A 15,036-nucleotide genomic window follows, 5' to 3' on the forward strand; every position below is an offset into this window, starting at 1 on the left:
CTACAAACATGAATTTGAAAGACTATTAAACTGCCATCACAGTGGGGTACAGAAAACCATTATGACAGATGGATGTGTTTATGTGGAGAAACAGTTAAGTCATTTTTAGTCAACATCAATTCCCCATATTCATTTCTCTCCTGTACCCTCCCCACATTTTTTTTTAATGTGCACATTTTATGAATGACAGGGGTCTGCTTCCTTTCCACCTGCCAAAGACCTGTAACTGGAAAGGGCTTCGAGGGCTGAGTTATTTGTTCTCTGTTATTATAAGAGTGAAGTGTAATTCACTAGGGAGGCGTTCTGTTAATGTATGGAAAGGTTTATTAAATAGAGAGCCCTTTTATTTTAGTTCAATTACTGTGTCTGACTAAATGGTCCATTCTGCCTTCCCTGATGCACCTGCTCAAAACATTGTAGTTACTTAATAGAGCATATAGATTTATCTCTACTTCCTAATTTTGTGGGGGATAAATGAGGTATAGCTGCTCCAGAGTTAAAGGGATTTAAGGTAATCATGAGATAATATCTAGTCTTGGCTCTTATCAAAACAGCTGACTTCATTGTCATCTGAAATGAGACCTTAATAAGAGCCGAAGGTACTGATGTGGCCCAGTGGTTGTGGATGGGAAGGATCTGTGTTTCTTACATTGCTTTCAATGGATTAGTAGGCACAATGATCTTATATCCCCTTTGCAAATTGTTCTGTGCGAGCTGAAAAAAATGATTAGAGCTAAAATTGGAATATGGTTCTAAGTAAGATATCTGCCCCTCCAGAATTTTAAAAAGCTTGAGAAAGCTCTCTGACAAGTCCCTGTGTACAGGAATTTGGAAGAGTCCCACATGTACTGTCTACTGTCTTTAGATATTAAGGATGATGTGTTTTGATGTTAAATCTTATACCTGTACTATTATATAACAGAAAGGAGAGGTTATACAGGCGGTAGTTTGATAAGATTACCTCCAGAAAAGCCTCTCTGGATCTATAAATCACTACCATTTGCAAGACAATGAAAACATTTCTGTGACCTGAAACGTTTAAAATTCTTCTTTAACCTTTATCATATTGGGAGTTGTGATATAAGCTGCTGAATAGTTTTGACTCAGAAACAGATATCTTCTGTAAAAATCCTGTATTGTCATACAACGAACTACACACTAAAACAATAACTGAAATTTTAAAAAATGTAAAACAAAGTGGTCATGAAATAGCTCTTAAAAAAGCAGTGGTGAGCTAGCTCTGATACTCTGACAAAATTCTACTTAGGGCAATTATATGTTAGGCTTCCTCAGTTTCCCTGCCATTGAGTTTGGATAGGGGTATTCTTCACTTCCTATCCTAACCTGTTGCACAATATTCTACTGCCATGTTACAAGGCAAATGTCTTCCCTCCTCGAGATCAATTAATTTCAGCACTGGTATAGTGATCTGTGCCCAACAGCGTATATCTCCAAAAAAGGACCTTGCAACATTATATTTTAATAGGGAAAATAACTATCAAACTGCCCAATATTTTCTTCTATTATATTAAGACCAAAGAATAGATTTTTGTACCTAGACTGATAAATGGATTTGACAACTTTCACAGTTGTTGTGTTTATAAAGTTCTTTGGGTCAGCTGGAAGCTGTATTCTCCACGATGTAAGTCATTACAGTGGTTGGTAATACATAGATATGTTTCATTTGTGAAATAAAAACATTCACAATTACTTTTTTTTAACTTCAGTCACATGTGACTTTGTCTTTAGTCCATTTTAAAATAAAGGCATACATGTGGACACATGGTTAGAGTCATTAGAGCTGGAACAATTACAGCATCTGAAACATTCCTGTTTAGCTTCAGCCACAGGAAGAGGAAACTCCACAGGAAGAGGAAAAGTTTGAGGACAATGGGTTGGGCCTGACTTCAACCCACTGACTTCAACATGATTTTTGTTTGAGTAAAGAGGGCCTATGTGATAGTAAATGGTTGGGTTCAAATAGAACATTTGTTATGTATTATGTAGCTATAGAAACAGAACAGAAATCCCCCGTGAGCATGGATGATGCAAAGCCATTGGTGAAATCCTGGCCCCACAGAAGTCAATGAGTGTTTTGCCATTGACTTAAATGTGGCCAGGTTTCCCCCCTTATTTCTCAACATCTATTATGAATTCCTTAACGTGCTATTGGGGGCTATAAAGTGAATGATAATGACCCCACCGCTGCTTGTATTTTTGATTCGAATGAAAGGTAGTTAAAATATTCCAAACATCTTCCACTTCTCTCTGGGCAGCAACCTTTTCCTTTTTATAATAGCACAGCATATTCAGCCAAGCAGAGAATGACACTTGAAAGAGAGTTGTTTATGGTTGATTTCAGTGCTAACACTATAAGACTGTCCATCAGACATTGCACAGCCTTGTCATCCATGAACCTGAAGCCACTCAAAAGAATTAAAGTAGCAAAATGACAAAAGTTTGTACACACATGCTGTTGGACACATTTGTTTTTCTACCCAGCACTTTAACAATATAAATTCAGATTCGTGGATGAAGGCCATTGATATGCAATTTAGAATGATGTAATCCCTATGATTCTGAATTACCTTGTCAGACGTTCAGATGGCATATGTGACAATGTGCCTTTGTTGGATTTGCAAGCCCAGCAAACACCTGAATCTCTGAGATCTACTCTATTCATTATGAATAGCATCCAGATCTGCATCCATCTACAGAGTCTGAAACAGGCTTGTGTTCATGCAGGTGAGGTAAAAGTCTTGTTCATTCATCCCCATTCCTCCTGCTCCTCCTCCCCTCCCCCCCACCTTTTTAATCCCAAAATACTCAGTTTTCAACGTAATCATGGTTTTGAACTTTTGAGGGAGTCATTGTTTTTATTGCAATTAAAATTATTGCAGGATATTCAGCCACAGGCATTTGTTAATACTAAACAATGCAAAGTCTGACCATATCCAAATGATGATTTTTGTGGCCAGTCTGAATATATTTGTTCCAGTCTTGCTGGAGTTGGTTGAAGAATTTACATCTCTGGCTATTAAATGATTTAAGCAATGTAAGAGCTGATGCTAACAAAAATACATACTGGAGTTCAGCTGTGAAGAGTGCAAGATATATTTAGCCCAAGGTAAAATTTCTGACTTTTATTAATTGCAATATGCATTTTGTTACATGTATCTATTTATACATGTCTTGGGGCTACTCCTTATGGCATAAAAATGACATCTCTGATATTAATAAGAACTTGAAATCTAGCTGGGAAATTTTGGATTAAGTACTGCCAATGCATTTACATATACCAAGTTATGATAAATCCTTCCTTTCTTTCCTTCACCCAATCCCTCACCATCCCCACTCCTAGAATGTTTACTATCTCTGCATTTATTTCCACACTCTACTTCGTAGTCAGAACACCCCGATCTGATTCTGTGCTGCACTGGGAAGTAAACTATTCTCAGCGATCTGTAATATTTAATGCGTTGCTATTCAGAAAAATGGTTGCAAAATAACAGATTAGGGGGTCAACATTCACTGTTCTGAAATAATTTTGTATCACATTTACTTAGTCTACAAGCAAGAAGACTTTTCTGTTTTCTGATATGTACAGGCCTGCAAATTCATCCTGGGATCTGTGAATCAAACTGCATTCATTTCTTTTCTGTGCATCATCGCCAGTAAATAGAGCCTTTGCAAACCAAGTTACACCCTTAGTGACACCAGTGTAACCTGTTGCCTTCCAGGGGCTTCTATGAATGTAATCTTTTGGACCCTCAGTTAAAACTCTTAGTTTGTGGTTGACACACACAAAATAAAAGAACCCAGTTCACTTAATATTAACCCCACTGGTTCTGCAGCACAAAAGAGGATTTAAAAGAAAAAAATTACTTAAAAATAAGCCCAAAGATCTATTAGTTAAGCAGGTATCATTTTTACAAAGTCACTTTTTCAGAACATAATCACAATGTAAAGAACTGAAGAAGAGGACACTTCTGGCAAATATACTTTGAAGAATTTTGAAAAATCCAAGATGATTGAGATAATGCTGAAGATATTTTGAGTGGATCAGAATATTGATTTAAATGACCAACCCCTCAGATGCATTAGAGCAGTTCTCCACTGCCTTACGTGTCCCACACACATGTCCTAGATCCTTGGGTAACACAAGGCTGCCATAATGGCTCCTGCACCACTCGTTTCTCCACTCCGTGGCTGATGGCTTCTAGAAAAACCCATTGGAGCTCTAGGAAATCAGCATAATTTAGAATACAATAGCCCAGCTACGAGGGCATGCAAAATCCAGAATATATTATCTGTTAGCATCAGATCTGCTCCAAGTGCTCCCCGATGACAGTGCAGGATCTGGACCAAAGCATCTTTCGTCCTTCCTCATGAATGAATACCTCTCATCCTTCCCTTCCCTTTTTTCCAGTGACAGGGTTTTTTATTTTTTTCATGCTCCACTGTCGTCCATCCTGGCTCGCCCACAACAACCACTTCTTTGCACCTACTCTCACACTGTGGAGTGATTCTGATAGAAATCCCATGACTCGAGGGCCACAAATATTATTTTTACAACCCTGAAGGGGCACCAATCTATCAACTCAATAAAAAATGTATTGATGTATACACCGTTAAGGACCACAAATCACTACCTATTTAAAGTAAACATTTTGATGCTACTGTGCTCATTTTTACATTAACTATTTTACACCTACAAATTACTCACAGTACGTCACACGCTTACAGACAAAGCACTAGTGTAGATGAGTGACTATCACTACACACTGAAGCACATGGCCTGGCAGCTAAGTCACCGTGGGTGGCCTGCTAAGTGCAGCCCAGACTGGAAGGCACTGATTTTTAGAGCCCTGCCCCTCCTCAAGCATGGTGGGCCCTGGTTGCTCCACCAGTAGCTCCTCCCACCCCGCCACTGCACCCAGATGGCTGTAGCAGAGAAATTGCACTCATCCTGTAGCTCCCTGCGCTCCACTTGGATCCTTAGGCAGTGGCTCCCTTCTGCAGCCAGGGGGATGGGAAATCAGTGCTCCCCTCCCTCTGGCTCCAGCAGGGATCCCAGAACCTATGGACCTAAGTGGAGTGCTTTGCCGTGCTCCCTGCTACAGCCAAGCGAAGGAGAGATCTGATTTCTCGTCCCTTGGGTGGAACAAAGAACCTGTCTTGTAGCCCCGTGAAAATGCGCTCCCCCTGGGTCCTTAGGCAGCAGCTCCCTTCTGCAGTCAGTGAGAGGAGAGTGGCAGGCCACTTTGAAAGACCCCATGGGCCACTTTTGGCCCCTGGGCCACCAGTTGGGAACCACTGCTCTCAGAAGTTCCTCTTCTCCAATTTCATCCCAAACCCACTCCAATCCTGCTTGTGCCCCTCATACTCTACTAAAACTGCTATCACCGAAGTGTCTAATGATCTCTTCCTAGCCAAAGGTCAGAGCCAGTACTCCATCCTCATTCTCCTTGACCTGTCTCCCACTTTCAACAGTTAACCATGTGCTGCTTCTTGAAATCTTGTCTTCCTTTGGCTTCCATAACTCTGTCCTCTCCTGGTTCTCCTCCTACCTCTTTAATCACTTCTTCAACATGTCCCTCAGAGGATCCTCCTCATCCACCACATAACCTCCCTCCAACTTCCTGTGGGATTTCCCAGGATTCTGTCCTTGGTCCCCTTCTTCTACCCCTACTCCCTATCTCTGGGTAATCTAATCACGTGGTTCTCAACTCGGGGCCTGCAGCATGCTGGGCGGCCATGAGAAGTTTCAGGGGGTCCGCCAAAATAAACTGGACTTTGGCCCGGGTGGTGGGACCAGGGAGGGAGCGCCAGCTCCACCCCTGATGCACCTCAGCAGGCCACCCAGTCTTTGGGTCAGCACCAGCAACACATTTTACACTGAGTAAGTAAAACAAAAATAATATTCAGTTTTTATTTTTGTACCTATATTATGCTTATGGTTTTTATACTGTGTGTGTGTGTGTGTGTGAATTCAACTGTGCAACTATCAATTGAATTCAGCTTTTAATCAACTGGATATGCAGAAAAATAGTTGTTGTGGCACAGGTCGGCCATGGAGTTTTTATAGCTTGTTGGGTGCCTCAGAAAGGAAAAAGGTCGAGAACCCCAGGAAAAAAAACAAATGCAAGTGCCATCTTTATGCTGAGATCTCAGAGATCTACCGCTCTACTCCAGACCTGTCTCCTTCTCAACAAACTAAAATCTTGACCTGTCTCTCTAACATCTCACATTGTGGATATCTAGCCACCAGCTCAAGCTCAATATGGCTAAAACAGAGCCGCCCCAAACTGCCCCTGCCACCTCCTTTTGCAACCACTGTGGACACCACCATCCTGCCTATCATTCAGGCCATAACCTGAGCTTCATCTTCAACCCATCCATTCCTTCTAGACCTCTTCATCAAACTTCTCTCACATTCAGACTATGTCTAAATCTTGCTTATTGTTTCTGTGTTGCATTTAATTTACAACTTTCCTGTCTGTCCACACAGACACAGTTAAAACTCTCCAGGCTTTCCTCCTCTCGCATCTCAGTTCCAACAATATCTTTTCTCTGGATTTGATAAATGTGATCTTGCCAAGTTCATATCTATTCAGAAAGCAATTGTAAAGATTGTTTTTGTAGCCTGTCATTTTGATGGTCACCCCTCTCCCTGGATCCTTCCACTGATTCTCCTTCTCTATTGCATCAAGCATAAGCTACTAGTCTTAACTTTCAATAGCCTTCACAGCCTAGCCCCACTCTACCTATCATCTCACTCAATATCAAGAGGTTAATGCCATTGCCCACTTGTTAAATTTTCAACAAAATTTTCCTACTCTGTCCCTCGTGTTTGGGAGGAACTCCCCTAAACAACCGCAAAACTACCTCATTGTTCCCCTTCAAATTCCACCTTAAAACTCACCTTTGTCATGATTCCTACAAAAAAAAAACCCTTAATCTCAGGCTTCTGGTGCATTGATACCCTACCTATCATGCTAGTCAATACGGTCTGTTTCCTTGTTCTGTTTGTACAGCACCGAACACAATGACTTGGTCTCCTACGCACTACAGTAATACAGATAATACATCATGATGATGAAATTAGGTTTTACATTAATTTTTAAAAAGCAAACAGAACTACCACTCGGGCTTTTTCTTTCTTGCCATCTTGTCTCTGCACCGTCTTCCTCAGTCACTGTGGGCAATACCACCATCTTGCCTGTCGCTCAGGCCTCTAACCTAGGCATCATCTTTGACAAACTCTTTCTCAAACCTGTCTCACATCCAATGGCCTTTATACTTGGCCGTTGTATGCTTCTTCACTCTTACCTTACCACCCCACAGATGCTGTTTGTATTTTACATATTATAACCTATCTAGTCTATACACGTAAGTGAAAATATTCACACGTGATATTCTCCGTGATTCATTTGTTTGAAAGGTATTATACAACTTACTTTGAAGTTCACTTTTTAAAGCAATATTCAGCCTGATTGGCACCAGAAACATTTAGTTAAAGTAAACAAATCTCCTATTCTGTGATTTTTGGATTTGAGAGTGTGAAAACTGAAGACAGTGAAATATGTTTGACTGATCTTCTATATCTGAGCTGGAAAAGGAAAACATGCCCAGATGGCAGTAGTTAACATTGAAAATCCCATAAGGATTTTAGTTTGCTTACTGATGTGGCTGCTCCAACACCCAAGTCACGCTATATGCTGGTTGAAATAGACTGGTGTCCTTATATGAGCTGGTTGTGTTATGGGGGTTAACAGAAAAATGAAGCTTCAAGTTTGTTTCACATGACACATCCTACATCACAATGCTCCCCCAGTAGAAAAATAATGAAGTGTTTTTTCATCTGAAATGCTAAGAAAGCAACACATCTCCACTGTGAATGAAGCAATGTTGTTGTCTATTACATGGTTATTCTCATGACAAATCACAGGAACCCATGTCCTTTGAAGCTATTTTGAGACTTTTTATTTTAGTCTCTTAGGTGAAACATTTGTTTTAATGGCCCACCATGTTCCTGCCATGGCTAACACAACTGCTGGCACTTCCTTGCTCTTGAGGGGGACTGATTTTGGTAGCTAGAGCCCCAAGTGCACCAGAAGCATAATTAACATTAGACACACTATGAAAACTTGATCGATGGTAGCTTGGGGAGATATGGAGTGATTCATTACTTTTATATGAGAAACTGAGTATGTGGCACCTTGACAGGTTCCTTATAACTGGGTCAGATAGGACTGGCTTCAGTAAATTTGCATTTTTGGAAATGTACAAGACAGGGCAATTTATGGTCCTGTCCCCCAAACTCTACTACTCCACACATCATGCTTATGACTATGTGGGGACTTCTTATTCCACCACTGCATCACCTTTGTGGTGATTTTTTTGTCTCACAGGGAAATGGAACCTGACTTTGTGCTGGAGTTTCATAAACCAAACCTGGCTGTATTGCCATTTTACCCCAGGAATATATTCCACTATTTCTATGCTTGTAGGGCTATCTTTTCACATGCAGATGGGCCATCCCTTGCTAACATCTGCAGGACTTCCACTCTCCTAACACTTCACCCAAGTGAATATCACATCCATCCCTTACATACCGGTACTGCTATGTCATCCATTGGTGAGGTCCTACATGATGGAGACTAGGCCATCACCAAATGGTTCTTGGGGTGCTTCCAGAGGAGTGGCTCCCTTTCCTCAATAGCCTTTCCACATGGTTATCTAAACTCACTGATTTTTGTTTTATTAGAGTAGGTACATTTCGGGCCTTGTAGGATCACTGTTCATAGCATCTCTCTGGGATTCAAGACACCGAGCAAGATACAGGCATCAGGGGTATGTGTTGGGACTAATTCATGCCCCTCATTCACATGAAAAGTAGGCATATTTAGTCAAATGCTATCATCATACAGAGAAGGGGCAATAAGAATTAGATTCTCGTAATCTCAGTGTTCTAATTTTTTAAACTGTTTGGGGGGAAGCATGTAATAATTACTTTGTACTAAATTGGCCCGATAATTTTTTGTATAAATTATTCTGAAAATGCTTCTGTGTCTGCTGCTTTTTATTTGTGCATTCCCAGTCCCCAGAGACTGAGTACTTTTATCCTATTCCTATCTGATGGGCTAGGGGTGTGTGTCAGGGGCATGAGTTGGTATGTTAAAATGAACAGCCAATAACTACTTTTGCCAAATACAGGCTTCTATTCAGTTTGTTTTCCTTCAGATAAAATGCAATACTTTTTTGTGTGTGATGCTTAAAAAGTCTCACCAGAATCTGTGAAATGTTATGTAATTTATTGCACTTCATTAACACAAGCTAATACTTTTTATAAGTAATTAAATCAATTGAATGTGTTGCACAACTCTCCCATCTGTTTGACGCAACAGCTAAATTGCAGTACTACACAAATGAAAATATATACTGCTTATATCCTACTCTTGTAAATATATGCCAAGGCTTGCACTGTATGTATGGGTATGTGTGTGTGTGTGTGTGTGTATATATATATATATATATATATATATATATATAAACATACAATTTAAATTACACACTATAGATATTCCTTATGCTGGTCGTTTTCAAGTATGCAAATGCTGAATCCAAGGAACAAAGGAGTAAATGATACTGGTTTTTAATGGCCAATTTAAGCAGCGGTGGCATCAGCTGAACTTGTAACTCTGAGATGAGCTGTAATTGCTTAGAATAAAATAGTGCTTTGGAAGTAGGTCTACAAATGGATCCTGAGATATATAATGTAATCTCACAATGTTTGCCATCTGCAACATGTTGCATAGAGCCATCAACTCAACTGGACTAAACAAAGAGCAAATCAGCAGTTGGTGATATGATCTAGAAATGTATACATCCATTGAACAAGTCGCAAGTTGTTTATCAATATTAACCAGTTGGATCAATTTCTGGTTATATTTCTTTTTATACTACACACCACAGCCCTCCTTAGCTGATGGTTCTGCCAATATTAAAAGGATCAAAAGCTAAGGAGAAAAAATAAATGCTTTAAAAACAAATCTTATACTTCCATTCTTCTTTGAACAGTAAATGTAAACTTTCTTTGTAGAATCAAAGAATGAAAACACTGGACATTTTTTTCATTAGTGTATCACTTTTAGGTGTTTGGAAGCAACACTTGACCATATACATATAGGCAGACCTATGGGTGTAGCAAACCTTTGACATGGCTTCACTGAACTTGTAATTCACTGTCAAAGTCTACAACAATGATTTAACTATTGGCAGTTGTTCCTGCACCTATAAATATCAGAAATGCATTAAATATAGTCCACATAGAAAATGCAGACCAGTAGTTACACGAGGACCTGAAAAAGAGCTCTGTGTAGCTTGAAAGCTTGTCTCTTTCACCAACAGAAGTTGGTCCAATAAAAGATATCACTTCACCCATCTTGTCGCTCTAATATCCTGGGACCAACATGGCTACGACAATGCAAACAGTAGTTATACAATTTAACACTCTCCTTCAACTTTGTAGCCTTTTGCAGAGAGGCTTTTCTCTATTCTCTGAGGTTACACAGTAATTTATATCATATGAAGCAGAAATAGCCATACCTCCTCAACCTTCCACCCCTTCCCAGAGGAGAAAGGCATGATGATGTTGGGCAGGGCTAGCACCACTTCCTGCTAGCAGACATCTGCAAGGGGCTGGGGAGGGCTGGAGTGAAGCAGAGGTCTATTCTCCTTGCACTCTGACCAGTCCCTTTCCGAGCTCCCCACACTGCATCTTTGGTTCCTGAAGACAAAATCTAGACCTTCAGGTCTGTTTTGTTCTTTGGACATTGTGTCCTTTTCTTTTACAAGGACCATGGAAAGGCTCTTATCCACAAGTGTAGCCACCTGTTGCTAGGGATTGAATTTTTGCATACATGTGTTTATCACTTTGATGTTGTTAACTTACTTCCCACCTTTCCGTCACAGAGTTATGACTGCTGCCTTTGATGTAAGTTATCATAATGTGCTGCTGACTTGTCTGTGGCATTTTGCAGGAATGGAGGATGAGGCTGACTGTAAGCAACTCCACTCTTTCCTTTGAGGGAAAACCCAAAGGGCTGCGATGAACAAATGCTCATCTCTTTGAGGGTTCTTGATGTGGTGTCCTACAAGATTTCTCTCTTGTTCAACATGTACGAGAGTCTGCCTGGGGAGATTGAGAGATGTCGTGCTTTGTTTCCTTCTACTTGATAGCAGATTCTGCGGTCTGTTTCCTTTCCCGCTGCCCAGATAAGGGATGAAAGCTACCTGCATGATGCTTAGTGAGCATGAGTGACTTTGATTTGTGCCAATTGTTGGCAGCCATTCATTTTAATTTTTTAATGTATCCAAATTATAACTATGGATGAAATGTAATTAATTAAAATAAATACTATATCTGTGGCAAACAATCCAAACACCAGGTAATTAATAACCCGGAAAGCAGTAATGCTGAGAGAGTATTAGGGGTCATTCTAGACAGAAGATTAGACAAGAGTTTTTAATTTGATATGACCGCAAAAAATGTCAGTGGGATTTTGGATTGCATAAACAAAGGCACAACAGGAAGATAATAGTCCCACTCTGCACCGCCTTGGTGTAACTGTGCCTGCAATATTAGTTCAATTCTGGATACCTTGATATTAGAAGGATATTGACCAACTGGAGACAATTCAGAAAAAAGCAACTAAAAAGATTATAATGCTGAAATGATTTTATGAAGATTTAGTCTAAGCTGGCTAAACAAAAACTTAAAGAATAACAGGCTGAGTAAGAATAACAGGGTCTGAAATGGTATTGAAGGTAAAGTAATTATTTACAATGATGCAAGGCAGTTGAACAGAAATAATGAGAAGAAAATGAAGACAGTTTAGTCTGATTATCAGTAAAAACTTCCTGACAGTGGAAGCTATCAGGCTGTGGAATAATCTCCCCAGGGAGGCGATGAAAGTCCAACATGTGATACTTTTATAATTAGATTGGACAAAGCAAAAAAAGAAATGTATTATATAGAACAGTCCTCGACACTGATCCTGTATTATCACATATGGGTGGGCAGCTGCACCTGTGCTAAGACTCCTTGAATTCACTCTGCCCGGGCACCATGCAGGATCAGGGCCCTAACTTTTTTTTTTTTTTTTTTTTTTTTTTTAAAGGGAGATGGGTTGTGTCTCCATCTGCAAAATAGGGATAATAACACTTCCTACCTTCATGGGGACAGTGTGAGGATAAATTAATTCATATTTATGAAGTGTTCAGGTTCCACTGTGATGGGGAGCTACGTAATCATCTAGACAAATAGAAAGGGCGTTAGGCAGCTAGAAGACACAGCAGTGGGCAGATGGCAGGAAACCAAGGAAAGGAGAAAAGAGAGATGGAAGCAAACGGTGGCAAGGAGGGGGAGGTGAGGGGTGGGAGCAGGAAAAAAGAGAGATGGGAAAGAAAGCAGAAGAAAGAAGAATGTAAACAGCATTGTCAACCCCAAAGATTCCAACATAGTGAGTCACACCCCACAAAATCATGAAACTGATTAAAAGAAATCAGGGTGTGTTTTTTGGTTTTTAAAAAAATGATGTGGTTTTGGTCTGTCTTTTGATTCTTGAATTCCCTCTAGTCTCTAATTCCCCTTCACCCCCCTCCGTCTGTATTATTACTGTACAGACCATGGAGGTCTTTGACCACTCTCACAATTTGCCCCCACCCTTTTTCTTTCCATGGCATATTTTTCTCATTCACATGGTAATTTACATTAAGAGCTTTTAGGTCTTGCTCAGTATTATCCCTCCACCTTCTCCTTGGTCAGCCATGAAGTGGACACCACAAGGCTGACCTTGTAAAAGATGATTATCTGTTCGGTCTTTTGTGACTCTCACTACATGCCTTGCCCATAGAACCACTGGGATTTCACGGCAATCACTATATTTGGTTTAGCATGGATTTCCCACATTTCCCTGCATAGGAAAGATCAGTGAGGAGGGAAAATTTACTTTACATTCTGAGGATCATTGGGGTGAAAAATCTTCTAGATGACTGAAGTGTAGGAGAAGCAGGGAATGATCTTTGTGCCACCACTTCTATTTTTTCAGCGCAAGAACTGCATAAATAAAAGGAGAGTGAGAAAATAGAAAGAAGTTAGTACAAGTAGAAAAGGTGAAATTTGGGGCATCTGCTATCATTAGCCAGGCATGTGTTCCTCTTGCGGCCAGACAGGGTTTCAATGAACAGAAGACAGCAAGTCCCTGTGTTCCCAGGGAGCCAGAAGGTGATGGATAGTTTGATGCCTCTTTATATAACCCTCTCCTTTCAAGAGGAAATATACTATACTGTGCCTTTCACAACACAATGCCCAGTACAAACTATGAACTCATAGATATCCATATTCTACTTCACTGGATGACCCAGGTAATTATAAGCCTGTCAGTCTGATATTGATCTTGGGCAAGATAATGAAGCAGCTCTATGGGACGTGATTAATAAAGAATTATAGGAGGGTAATGTAATTAATGAAAATCAACATGGGTTTATGGAAAATAAATCCTGTCAAAGTCATTTGATACCTTTGTTTTATGAGGTAATACTGTTGATGTAATATACTTAGATTTTTGTAAGGCATGTGAAATGGTTCCACATAACATTTTGATTAAATAACTAGAAAGATGTAAAACTAACATGGCACATATTAAATGGATTAAAAACTGGCTAATTGATGGTTCTCAAAATGGAGTTGTAAATGGGGAATCATCATCAAGCATGTATGTCTCCAGTCGGGTTCAAGAGGGATTGGTTTTTGGCCCTATGCTATTTAACATTTTTATCAATGACCTGGCAGAAAACATAAAATAGTCACTGATAAAGTTTGCAGATGACAGAAAAATTGGGGGAGTGATAAATAATGAAGAGGACAGGTAATTGATTCAGAGCAATTTGGATTGCTTCGATAAATTGAACTCAGACAAACACTACTATGCATTTTAATACAGCTAAATATAAATATATACATCTAGGAACAAAGGCCATATTTACAGGATGGGGGACTCTATCTTGGGAAGCAGTAACTGAAAAAGATTTGGGAGAGGTCATGGTGGATAATCAGCTGAACATGAGCTCCCACAGTGATGCTGTGGCCAAAAAAGCCAATGTGATCCTGGGATGCATAAACAGGGGAATCTTGAGTAGGAGCAAAGAGATTATTTTACCTCTATATTTGGCACTGGTGCAACTGCTGCTGGAAGACTGTGTTCAGTTCTGGTGCCCACAATTCAAGAAGGATGTTGATAAATTGGAGAGCATTCAGAGAAGAGCCATGGACTGATTAGAGGATTAGAAAACATGCCTTGTTGTGACGGACTCGAAGAGATCAATCTTTTTAACATAACAAAGAGAAGGCTAAGGAGTGATTTGATTACAGTCTGTAAGTATCTACATGGGAAACACACATTTAATAATGGACTCTTCAGTTTAGCAAAGAAAGGTATAACATGATCCAATAGCTGGAAGTTGAAAATAGATAAATTTAGACTGGAAGTAAAATGTAAATATTTAATGGTGAAAGAAAATAACCAGGGGAACCTTTTACCCAGATTTGTGGTAGTTTCTCCATAACTGACCAAAATTGGATGTTTTTCTGAAAGATATACTCTAGGAATTATTGTGAGGAAGTTCTATGGCCTGTGTTATACAGAAGGTCAGACTAGATGATCACACTGGTCCCTTCCAGCCTTGGAATCTATAAATCTATATAGTGAACTTTAATTCACACTGTATAATGCTGTGTACAGATTACTATTTACTTGACTTTCCCCTCTGGTATTCTTAACATCAGACAGTTATTTGTTACTAGTTAAGTGCTGAATGGCATATAAAATAGGAGGTGGTCTCTGCCTCAAGGGGCCTTGCAATTCAAGAAGCTGACCAAGTTCCTATTGATTTTATAGGGAGCAGGAACAGGGCCTAAAATTGAAATTGATGGGAATTGCAGCTGCTTAACCCTGTTCTGAATTCAGCTCA

This window comes from Emydura macquarii, unplaced genomic scaffold, assembly GCF_026122565.2.
Source record: "Emydura macquarii macquarii isolate MOO-44397 ecotype Brisbane River unplaced genomic scaffold, CSIRO-AGI_Emac_v2 contig_1253, whole genome shotgun sequence".
Lineage (NCBI taxonomy): Eukaryota > Metazoa > Chordata > Testudines > Chelidae > Emydura > Emydura macquarii.